At 33.9% G+C, this 12,805-nt stretch overlaps 1 protein-coding gene across 3 annotated transcripts in view; it reads left to right on the top strand.

Moving 5' to 3' along the window:
- Positions 1-12,805, top strand: part of whd (carnitine O-palmitoyltransferase whd) — a 100,489-nt gene that overhangs the window by 62,571 nt on the left and 25,113 nt on the right. The window lies entirely within an intron of this gene.

Genomic DNA, 12,805 nt, shown 5'->3' on the forward strand with positions numbered 1-12,805 from the left:
TATGCGTGCTCAAGGCGCTCCATCCATTCGTGAAAAAATGTCTGCCTATGGTTAGTGCCGCGTTTGTGGTTATTAGTTCATTAAAAAAGAAAAAACAAAGGAAAAATAGGCGATGGTGGACGACGCATTTATTTAAAAGAAGAACCCTACAAATGAAGTCCGATTTACTAGCAGATTTGGCGTTAGACTCTAATACTGGACAATTTCTGCTCATTTTCTTCTTCATCACTGCTGAATCTATATCAAGATTTCTTGAAATCGACTCCCATGCATCTTCTTTTTTTGTTTTTGAATAATAAAACTTATTTTTTGGATCCCATAATATAGGGTTTTCTTTATACAAATCTATTAATTGCAAACATTGTTCATTTGACCATTCCATTTTACACATAAATCAATAAAATGAATAAAACTCAATAAATCCGAACTTGTCTTGCAAATGCAACAAATCCCCACGCTATCCGTCTAAACTGAGCGCGAACGCACACGTATGTTTCTTTGATGTGTGCGAAAAAACCGACACCACTCTGGCTCGCAGCATGTGTGCTCAAGTCATTCGCGAGAAGCAACGCATGCGGCGAGAGGTTACGAAAGCGCCGTCCACATTTGCACACGTATGTGTATTCGTGGCTGCTCACCGCATGCGTTTGTAGGTCTGTACGCGCCTTTACATTATTAACAACTACAGTAAAGATGATGACTATCAGTTCAAAAGCTATTTATCTATAAAATCATATTTTTTTCGATTTCTAACAAAATTCATTTAATAGTTTCATATAATTACCTTAAATTAATTAATTAAACAGTGTGTTGTGGATTACTCTTTCCTCCAATATTCTAAGACGGGAACCAATCTTCTAATGATTGATTACGAAAGATTCCGATTAATTAATCTTCATCGAAGCAAGGTACAGTTCGATGTTAAAGAAATATTGTAGACGGCAAGTTTGTTTTTATTTTACAACTTGTCTTGAAAATACTTGTTTAAATGACCACTTTACTATATCGAGCATATACGTTTAATACATAGATACAGCGAGATGTGCAGTAAGGCGAGATATGGTTTTATTAACTGAGAACTGCAATATATAATGCGTATAGAGCGTTGAGATGAATGTCCTACTAAGGACGAAAATGAGATTGTGTACGAAGAGAGCGCGTGATTTTAACCTAACTAATTTTTCGTAGAACGCAAGAAGTGATTGTCCCACCAAGGACGAGACAATATCCTTACTGGTAAAGAACCAGCATTTATAGGAACTTTCAAAGCAAGGGGACATTGTAAGATCTTTTTATGGCTTTCTAATTTGTAAATGCAAAAGCCTGAGATTAAAAACCTTTTATTGAGAATGTAACGATAAAAAATACAGGTGTGTGGTTTAAATTATTTCTTATGACCATAAAAGGAAATTTAACCTAGATTTGGCGGTTCAGGCATATAAAACAGGATCTGATTTATATGGAGGTGCGTAAAAGGGTCGATTCAAATTGTTTGTTTTGTACCGAATAGTTTTAATATTACATACATATATGATTGAAACATTTATTTGAACTAAATAAATATATTTTTTAAAGTGTACTTATGTAAATTGTATTTTTTAATAAAACTTATTTATTTTATTCAAAAATAAAAAGTTTCTTGCCATTTGTAAAAGATACATTTATTTAATTAAGGAAAAAGGCGCCAAGTGTCGCCTGGCAAAATTTCCAATGTGTTTTAAATGTATCAATTATTTTCGAATCCGGAGAAAACTAATAAATATTTTTGAAAAATTTAAACGCAGAATGAAAGATTACATTATTACTCAGGGCAGAAAGTCCCTGAAAACTTCTATAATGTTTATTTTAATATGTCATGTAACAGGGGTGAAAATAAAAGATAAAATATAGTATAATTTTTAATTGAAAATATTGCATGCAAAAGAAACTTTTTATTTATTCTAAAAAATATTTCATTCTGCCTTTAAATTTTTCAAAAATGCTTTTTAGTTTTCTCAGGATTTGAAAAAAAATGGATACATTTAAAACACATTGAACATTTTGACAGGCGACATTTTGCGCCTTTCCCCTTTAATACCTTACGATTACAACTACTATTACTTACCTTATATAATTACGATTAGAAAACTATTCAAATTCAAAATAAATAGGATCAACTTCGGAATTCGAGTCGTCTTGAGAGTTAATAATCTCTACGGTCGCATCAATGATGTTATCAAGATCCCACATTTTTTGTTCTTCTTCTATTATATGTCTTACTGCATCTTTCCAGTTTTGTTTTGTAATATGTTATAAAGACTCGTATAACAATTCACGTACAGCTTGTATTTTATATGACGTATTTTTTCTGGCCACATAACTTTTCATTTGTGCCCAAATGAGTTCAATTGGATTTATTTCGCAGTGGTAGGGTGGAAGTCTAAAGACTGTGATGTTTCGCCTTTCCGCCATTTTGTCAACTACGTATTTCTTGAACTTAGATTTGTGTTGCCGGGCAATTTTTAAAAGTTCTGCTTTTACCATTCCATCTTCGTAAGGCAGATACTTATTCCGCAGCCAGTCAAGAATATCCTGTTTCTTCCACGCATTCGTTAGAAGTAGTCTTTCTACTAGTCGTGAATGATAAGGTGCATTATCTAATACTATAATTGAATTTGGTGGTATGTGTTCAATCATTTGCTCAAAATACTCTTCGAAAACATCAGCTGTCATCTTCTCGTGATAGTCTTTTCTGCTTTTGAAATGAAATTCCAACAAACCATGCTTAACAAATCCTTTTTCACTGCCAATGTGAGAAATTATTAATCTACTGCCTATACCAGAAGGTGGGGAGATACCAGTAGACCAACCTTCCATAAAGGCTTGCCTGGAGCTTAATATATTTTTATCTGACCAAATTTTTTTTAGAGTATGACCTGAGTTTACCCACGTTTCATCCTGGTAGAAGATGGGCCTTTCTTCAGCCCGGAATTTTCATATGAATCTTAGATAATTTCTTCTCCAACATCATCTTCTCCTCCCGGTCAATCAAAAGTGATTTTCGGTCTGATTTCTCCCACCGGAAATTTAATTCTTTTAAAACTTGCCACAATTTAGTTCGTCCGATATGAGGCAAATCCGGGTCGTCTCTAACTTCTTGTAAAATTTTGTTTAGATTTGGTATTTCTTTTTTGAAAAAAAATCCATGAATTTTCCTTCGAATACCATTTTTGGCAAATTCATCAATTTCAATAGGCTTTTTCCCTCTCTTTAAGTGTTCGTTTGTGTTTGGGTTAGCTATACCGTGTTTTTTTCTTTCTGATAGGAACCTATATAAAGTTGACTCTCCTACGCCAGTCATGTTGGCACAACTTTCGACTATGTTGCGAACAGTGTTTGTGGGATTCTGAGAAACCAGAGCATCGTGAACATTTAGAACAATAGTCTTCTCTCTTGGTGAATAGACAGACTTACTGACTGTACGTAACAGTACCGGTGTAAAACTTGATGATGAAGCCATCACAAATAATCCAACAAAACGAGCACGAGCGAAAGGTACGTATATATTCGTAGGTATATGGAATAAAAAATCACTCACGCACTGCATATAATTCGCAAAAGAAATATTCGAGACGCTAATTACTGCCGTAGACACGGAAACACCGACGAGCCGTAAATTACATGCGATCAAAAACGTACTAAACAAAAAAATTGTTTTCGTTCGTAATAACTTCACCCTTTCAAGTTAAGTTTCGAATATAATTATATTATTAAAAATCTGGGGAATTCCATCTTAATTATCTTGCAACGAATAGTACCTTCGGATATGAATTCCAGGTTTTCTAGTAAAGTGATTAAACGCGAAGATTAGTATTGAAATATCCAAAGAGATAAGGTATTCTTATTTACAAAATTGTTAATGGTTAAATTCTTATTTTTATAAATATAATATAATTACATAAAATTAGCCGTGAAAGTTTTAATTGTTTTTTTGATGATGATTCTCCGTGGTTATCAACAGAACATGTTTGAGTAACTAATGATGGCCTTGCAGATTTTCCGGATATTGTGGAAATCTATCTCGTTCCTCTATAGATATTAGCGAACAGTTTAAAATTTATTTTACATCTGACGCTGGTACTGTGTCGTGGCAAACTGAGATAGTTAAAGATAACATTAATCATTAGGTACTTGCTGATACAGTAACATTTACTATTTATTGAAATATATGTATAAAAAAAGCTGTATTTAATGCGTCGACAAAAATTAATGCGATATTGAAGCTGGTTACGGTTTTTCATCATGAGATACGTCGAAAGATGACGAAAAAATTCAAAAAAGTTTCCTCATGGCTTCCGTAGACCTCCGCTCACTATATAGTGCCATACGAAGCGCGTCGAATAGAATTTCTTTGCCTTAGGATTCTACGGCTGCGATCCGTGTCCCTCTCTTCGCGCGGGTATATTTAACTTTACATGGAGAAAATTCATAACAAACTTTTTCTCCGCGCTTCGCTTTGCGATGCAGAGCATAAAGTGAGCGACAAGCTTAAGTCTCCGTCCATTTCTGCTCCTGCTGGCAACTAAAACTGAAAAATTGACTGTAAAGGTCGTGGCATATTATCATACACGTTGCGTTTCCAGCACGTAGCGTTAAGTTTCCGAAAAATATAATTTAAATGGTTTTAAAAATGAACAACTCACACTGTCCGGAACGTATCGTTTCAGACACCTAACGTTTCCGTTCAGTATATTCGAAAACAATATTTTACTGATGCTGACGGCTACGTAACGAGTCGTAACCGGTTGGTAAGGATAATGTGAATTAGATGTCCGTCGTTTTCCCCTCGTTGTTTATTTAGGTATTTGTTTGATTTTAATACAGAGTATTTAAAAAAATAATTTTCGAGGCTATTTTGTCAATTATGCATATGTTTTTATTGCTTTGTGACAATTAATCACGGAAGTGATAAACAATTAGGACTTTTGTACGGAAGTGATACCTCTTCTTTTTAAAAATACTTTTTGGTTTGATATGTATGGCTTCGTTAAATGTAGTATTTTGTTTTTTAACTGAAGGTGTAATTAAATTTAAAACATATTCAAACTGAATCCTATTCATTCTAAAATGTCCATAATATTTTTCATCGTCATCAATTAATTCTTTGTATAAAGTCCAGTATTCACCTTCCTTTTTCCTTTCTCTTAGCAGTGGATGTACTTCATACCTTCTTTTTACTACAGTTTTGATTTCTTTATCGTTAAATAGAAGAGCAATTGCACATAAATTTTGTCGAGAAAAGCGAGATCATATCTTCACCGAACCAAACTGAAACGTTCTATGTATGAAAATGTGAACGTGCAGTCCGATTGCTTGACTCGAAACGCTACGTACCGGAAACTATACGTGCATGATAATATGCCGCGACCTTAATATATTTATTAAAGCCATATTATGACCCCATATATGAAATGTTTGAATAAATTATACAAAGCGGTTTGGTTGCATTATTAACCAATTGAAATAGAAAACTGGTTTTATGCCTAGCATGAAAACTATTAAATTTTGGATTAATACCAATTTCCAACAAAAAAAATTGTCGGGTGTTGCAGCAGGTGCAGTGACAATTTACTTTTAAATCATTCGGAATCACTTGTAGACTGTTTGCCAAAACTAAATAAAACTATTATATTATGGATAATTAGCATGATGCTGTAGTTTTTATTCTGATTGTAATGACCGGCATAAAATTACTGTTTTTTGCACATTTTGGTTTTTGTAAAATTTTATCGTGAAAGGTTATTGTACCAAAAAAATATCTATAAAGTGAGTAATAGGTTACAAAAACGCAAAAACGAGTATTTGAATGAAATCTAATATGATACAGATAAGTTTGAATACACGTGAAGCCTCTTGAAATTTTTGATTTATTTATTTTGTTTATCTGCAATCAAAAAACTTTAAAGTAGTGTAATCATTAGCCGAATTAAGTTCTTGAAGAAATCTAATTCATAAGTCTTTTCATAATTCCACATTTTATAGTAATTTAGAATAGGTAAATATATTGGACAATTTAGTAGTAAAAAAATTATTTAAACTTTATTAAACTAAACAGAACAATGATTTGAATATTTATTGAAAAAAAAATGTCATGTGTATTAATTTTTCCTTATAAAATAAAAATAAACAAACGTAACAGAATAAACATACTTAAAAAATAAAAACATATTGCAGTTCCCTACAGTTCTGACATACACCTGTGATATGCTCTAAACACATAAATGCATTTCATTTATAGCAGGAAAAACGAGTTTTTCTATTCTTTCTCCAGACACAGTAGATGCACCTTCCAGCAACTAATGGCATGTCTTGAGTTTTCGGTGCATTACTTCGAGTTACTTCCATAAGTCTTAGCTTCAGCGTTCGCGGAATATTGCTAAGAGCAGCTCTCCTTTTCAAATGTGGATGAACCAATGCGTTTGCTAAATTTCTTAACAAATGTCGTCGCCGTATATTTGGGTCTCCGTTGTTTGCTTTATACAGGGTGTTTCAAAAAAAGGTAACCCCGTCTCTAGGGTAGGTAAAAAACTGAACAATATTTGGGGTTTGCTTAGTAAAAAATTTTTGTAATGCCATCCGTTTTCAACATACAGGGCGTTGAAGAAAAAAAAATTTACGCATTTTTTACGATTTTGCCGAAACTACTGGCAACATTGTAATGAAATTTTATACGAATATGTTTTGGAAGCTGATACATCCCATGAATTTGTTTTTATATCTGATTCTCATAGAGGGCGCTAGTTACACGGATCGTACTAAGTATTAGTCAATATAACATTTTTTAAAGTATAATTATTAATCAAAATTTCAAGTAAACTTAATCATTCAATTTTACACGAAAAAGGTACTCTTGGTAAAAATCGATACTGTGTACCATTTTCGGAATATTTGTGTGAAATACAAGTGTGCCATGGAAATCTGACATTTATTGATTGTTATGACGATAAATCAACAATAATTAGAGTTTTGAAACCTTGTTATTTGTAAAATCAACTCAAAATGTACTCAAATGTTGAATACACTGACATGTTATTAACCTTAGGCGAATATTTAGGATGTTCTAGTGCAGCTGTGACACGTTATGCAGAAAAGTTTCCTAGAAGAAACTTACCAAGTAAAAAAAACATTTAGAGCCGTTGAACGACGTTGTCGAGAAACTGGGAATGTGAGACCAAATAAAATAAATTCTGGTAGACCAAGAACAACAAGAACAATTAATAAAGAAAATAATATTTTAAATTTACTTGATCAAGATCCAACAGTTAGCGTAAGGAATATAGCAAGACAAACAAATACTTCTTCTTCAAGTACTTGGCGGATACTGAAAGAACAGCAATTACATCCTTATCATTACAGACAAGTAAAAGAGCTCTTGCCAGATGATCTACCGGTTAGAGTGGATTTTTGTGAAACATTGCAACAAAGGACAGCTCACAATCCAAATTTTTTAAAATGCATTCTTTTTACGGATGAGGCCACCTTTACGCGACAAGGTATCTTTAACTCCCATAATGCACACTACTGGTGTGATGAGAATCCATAAGTCAAAAGGGTATCACATTACCAACACTCGTTTAAAGTTAGTGTTTGGGCAGCAACTTTAGGTAACAAATTAATAGGTTATCATATTCTACCCGGAAATTTAAATATTGATATGTATCTTGATGTTTTAAACAATTCCTTATTCGAGATATTAGAAGATTTAACGCTAAACGAGCGAAGATCTTTATTTTTTATGCACGATGGAGCTCCACCACACTTTGATAGAAGGTTTCGTAATTGGTTGAGTAATCATTTTCCGAATTGATGGATTGGTAGAGGTGCAGAAACTCCGATTCATTGGCCTCCTCGGTCATGCGATTTTCACCCTTTGGAATACGCAGTTTGGTCGTATATTAAGGAAAAAGTGTATGCTACAGAGGTAAATTCACGCCAAGAATTGGAAGAAAGAATTCAACGTCAATGTAATGACATAGCTGATCCCCTACCATTTAGAAGGTTAATGGAATCTTCAGAAAAAAGAATAGACTTGTGTATTCGCGAAAACGGGGGGCATTTTGAACACTTACTGTAATTGAATTTTATTTTATGTTCTTAGTCATTAATTTAATTTTCTTCTTGTGAGTTTTGTTTAATTACTAACTATTTTATACCAGCATCAATTATTACTTCATAATTTTCAAATCAAAATATTCCGAAAACGGTACACAGTATCGAGTTTTACCAAGAGTACCTTTTTCGTGTAAAATTGAATGATGTTTAAGTTTACTTGAAATTTGGATTAAATTATACTCTTAAAAAAGTTATATTGACTAATACTTAGTACGATCCGTGTAACTAGCGCCTTCTATGAGAATCAGATATAAAAACAAGTTCATGGGATGTATCAGCTTCCAAAACATATTCGTATAAAATTTCATTACAATGTTGCCAGTAGTTTCGGTAAAATCGTAAAAAATGCGTAAAATTTTTTTTTCTTCAACGCCCTGTATCTTGAAAACGGATGGCGTTACAAAATTTTTTTACTAAGCAATCCCCAATTATTTTTCAGTTTTTTACCTACCCTAGAGACGGGGTTACCTTTTTTTTGAAACACCCTTTATATCACCTGAGTATTGATTCCTACATTTAATAATGTTTATGTCAATATCATCATGATGGTACATGCTTGATATTAAAATCACATTTTTGCGTTGCTTTGGGATATAAGAAACGATTGTGATTTCCTGTGTAAACCCAAACATGCTTGTATGGATTGGACGTTTTGTGGGATTTGAAAACTCGACTGACAGATCAGTTTTATTTTTTCTTAGTGTTCCAATTGTAGTTATTTTGTAATCCCAAACCAACTTTTCCACAAGTCGAACTGATGTAAACCAGTTATCCATTGTCATGGTAACGCGTGAACCAGGAATGTGTTTGCACAATCTTAAAACCACATGGGATCCCACGTAGACTTTCATTTTTGAAGTGTAAAATACTTTTGAATCACAAACTGCAAATATCTTGAGTCCGTATTTATTAGGTTTTGAGAGAATGTACTGACGGAACGAACATTTCCCTCTGAAAGCAGGGAGCATCTCATCAATGGTAACAAGTGCTGAATGATTATAACCATTTTGACAATTTTTTACGAACTTGTCAAACACCACACGAATGGGAGCTAGCTTGTCAATTTTTGATCGCTCTGCACGCTTTTCCTTATCGTCAAACCTAATGCAACGAAGAAGAAATCGGAACCTTTGTAATTTAATCATAAGATAAGCAATTTCTATACCATAACCATCTCTCCTCCAAACATCTGCGCTGGCACGATTACAGTGACTTAACCCAGATAAATACAACAGTCCTATAAAAGCACGGATGAATAGTTTTCTTGAATAGAGGCTATGCATTTATTTGTACTTTTCACAAGGTACCAATTATCGTGGCATCCAAGAAATAATTCCAAATTCCTACAGCGTCCTTTAAATTTTTAGTACTTTTGTAGGCCCTGGTAAGCGAATTATTATGTTATCCTGTCTTGTTCTAGTGGTTCTTGGCTTTGAAGTATGCTTCTTCTAGTGAGTCGTACGGTTCTTGCCTAAAACAATAAAAATTTAACATGACTTGCTAATTAGATTTTTAACATACCTATATAGAAAAGACGGGCAGACTGACGAACCGCAACTGTTTCATCAGCATCTGATATCTCCTGTTCTGATTCACAGTCGTGAATTATAACTTCCTCAATGGCCTGTTCCTCTTCCTCTGATTCATCTTCGCATGCCACTGATACAATATCACTATTATCCAGTCCTACTTCTTCTTAGGGTGCGTTCATTACGGAGATCATGGCATGGTATCCTCGCCTAGAGCATAGCACTGACAGTGAACGCTCGCATTTAAAATAATGCATTTATTTTACGTGACGATGATAATATAATACCAACCTATGGTCCGATCGAGGGTCGGCGCTTCGTTATGAACGCACACTAAAAGTTTATGCAGGTAACCTTATTCGTGCTCATAATCCCCCATTGCTAAAATCTAACAATCTTTTAATTGGAATTAGTGAAATGTACTCTCTAAGAGCTTACCTCGGAATATTTTTGTAACGATATTAGTGGCGCCTGTCTAAGTCACCCGAAACTTCGTTTACTAGACCACACTATTACACTGTAATGGTCACACGACGACTAATCGTCAGTCACAGCGGTACATGACATGAAATGTGACATGAAGATTCCTTACAATAACCTATTTAATCATCATCATCAGCATTGGTGCTACAGCCCTATAAAAGAGCCTCGACCTTCCCAAGTCTATTACGCCAGTCAGTTCTATCCATTACCAACTGTTGCCAGTTTGCTGCGCCTATTTGTCTACCATCCTCATCTACACCATCCCTCCATCTGAGTTTTGGTCTACCCCTTTTTCTACTTCCCACAGGTTGTGACATAAGGATTCTTCTAGGAGGGTTGTTCTGCTGTGATCTTGCCAGATGTCCTGCCCATCTTAGTCTTCCTATTTTTATAAAGGATACTACGTCTTTACCACCAAATATATGTTTATATCTGTGATATATCTCGTAGTTGTACCTCCTTCTCCAAACACCATTTTCACAGATGCCACCAAATATTCTTCTCAGGATCCTTCGTTCAAATATAAGCAGGAGATTTTCATCTGCCTTGGAAATGGTCCATGCCTCCGACCCATATGTCAACACTGGTTGTATAAGGGTTTTGTATATGGTTATTTTTGTTTTTTGGCTTAAGTTTCTGCTTCTCATATGTCTACTCAGTCCAAAATAGCATTTGTTTCCTAGGATTATTCTTCGCTTGATTTCTTCCGTCATGACGTTCTCCTTGGTGATCAGGGAGCCTAAGTATGTGATTTTGTCCACCACTTCAAAGGTAGAATTATCAACCGTGAGTTGGTGGCCGATGTTTCTGGCTCTATTGTTGGGTGTTGATGCCATTATCTTAGTTTTATTTTCATTTACTTGCAGGCCCATATTTTTTGAGGCGTGTGACAAGGTGGTATACATTTCTTCTAGCTTGCGTGTTGTGCGGGCAACTAGATCAACATCATCTGCATATGCCAAAATTTGGGATGATTTATTAAAAATGTTTCCTCTGCTGTCTATTTGGGCATCCCTGACCGCCTTTTCCAAAGCTATGTTGAAAAGGATACACGCCAGCGCATCTCCCTGTCGCAGCCCAACATGCGTTTCAAATGTCTGTGATTGTTCGCCCTGTATTTGGACTTTACAAACAAATTTACGCCTATTTAATACCAACATCAAAAAAACAGTTTACCCGGTCTCTCAAAAGTGACGCCACTACCCAAAGGTTAAATGAAATAAAATAATTTTTTCCACTTATTATATAGTTTATTTGTATCTGAACATCTAAAGAGAGTAAAGTGTAATAAAACTATAATAATAAGTAAATATATTGATTTTTTTTTGTTTTTTTTTAGTCAAAAAATCCAATTTAAGAAATCATACTTGGAAACTTTCATTTATGGCATTCGTTTATCGTTATATATATTTTTTATTCATATGTTACCTTATCAAACAACAAATAAAATAGGAAATATGTTAATGGGTAAATAACATGCACGAAAAATATTAATATTTTTATCTAAAACGTCTGTCGACTACTATCTTCAATATTATGTAAACAACGAATTGATATGTCATCCAATACCTCATTCTGAACTAGACTGTTGCCAAATGTTAGTAAAATAAGTAAATGTTAAGAAAATTATCTTATTTGCGGATTTTTTAAAAATATATAAAAGAATCCAAAATTTTATTAGTGTTTGTGCAAAACGTATTGAGAGTGTTGGTTTAATATTTAATTTAAAATAACGAAAAAATGCAATATGTGTAAATGAGGATATAATGTAGATGATTGCAATTCAATAACTTCTTGTCAATTCTATATGAGATTCACTTACCTTTTTTGAATGGGGCCGATATTTAGACCGATGGCCAGTGGCGTCTGGGACTGGTGCACCGCTCAGAAACTTAGGGTATGCTCGACTCGAAGCACACTTAACGTTGGTACGGATCTTAGCTTCTTGAAATGTTCGCGCGAAGACTCGTTGTTTTTGAGTGCCCAGACGGAAGAAATACGTACGTACAATAGTTTCCCGAAAACGTATTGTGTTTCAGACAAGTGAATTCTCAGAAATTGACTATAATGAATCAGCCAATTTGAGTGTGAGAATGTAATAGATATATAACTAAAGCCATATTATAATACACTAATATATTTTTTAAAAATTTGTTCAGAACCATCCAAAAGTACGTTGATACTGATCGAAACGTTTTGAAAAACATTATTATACAAGATATAGATTTAGTATGGTTCACAAAAAGACAAGAATACAATTATTGGTGAACGAAATATCTCTATAGTCGAGCTGATAGCAATTGGCAGCTCATTACAAATACAAATTTCCAAACAGCAATTAAAGTTGGTCGTCAAGGTCATAAACCATTGCCATAAAGGTGTACTTGAAATCAATAAGGTATTTTTTTAAAAATTCCGATTTCCAATAAATAAAAACCTTTTGACACTAATATATAAACTTAATCAAATCAAATCAAAATCAAATAAAAGGCAGATATCGAGCACAGTTTTTATTAAATCTTGCCCAAATACTTTTGCTCTCAGAGCATCTTTAGGGGCAACTGTGCTCGATATCTGCCTCTTATTTGATTAAAGTTCATTTATTCGAGCATTCAACCTTATATCACTAATGTATAAAGTTT

Source organism: Diabrotica undecimpunctata, chromosome 9, assembly GCF_040954645.1.
Source record: "Diabrotica undecimpunctata isolate CICGRU chromosome 9, icDiaUnde3, whole genome shotgun sequence".
NCBI lineage: Eukaryota > Metazoa > Arthropoda > Insecta > Coleoptera > Chrysomelidae > Diabrotica > Diabrotica undecimpunctata.